Here is a 206-nt window from a genome sequence, read left to right on the forward strand (position 1 = left end):
GAAGTCCTCATCAAATCCATGGCGCATTTTACAAGATAGTACATGTAACCTAGGACACATCAATGTACTTTATATGATGAGTTGGCTTATATTTGCATTGATAATAGTATCCCATGAACAGTTCTGTATTTGTATCAAAGACCTTATGTATATATATTTATTGTTAAATTAAAAAGAGAAACACTTATATGTATAACACATCATAT

This window comes from Magallana gigas, chromosome 2, assembly GCF_963853765.1.
Source record: "Magallana gigas chromosome 2, xbMagGiga1.1, whole genome shotgun sequence".
Lineage (NCBI taxonomy): Eukaryota > Metazoa > Mollusca > Bivalvia > Ostreida > Ostreidae > Magallana > Magallana gigas.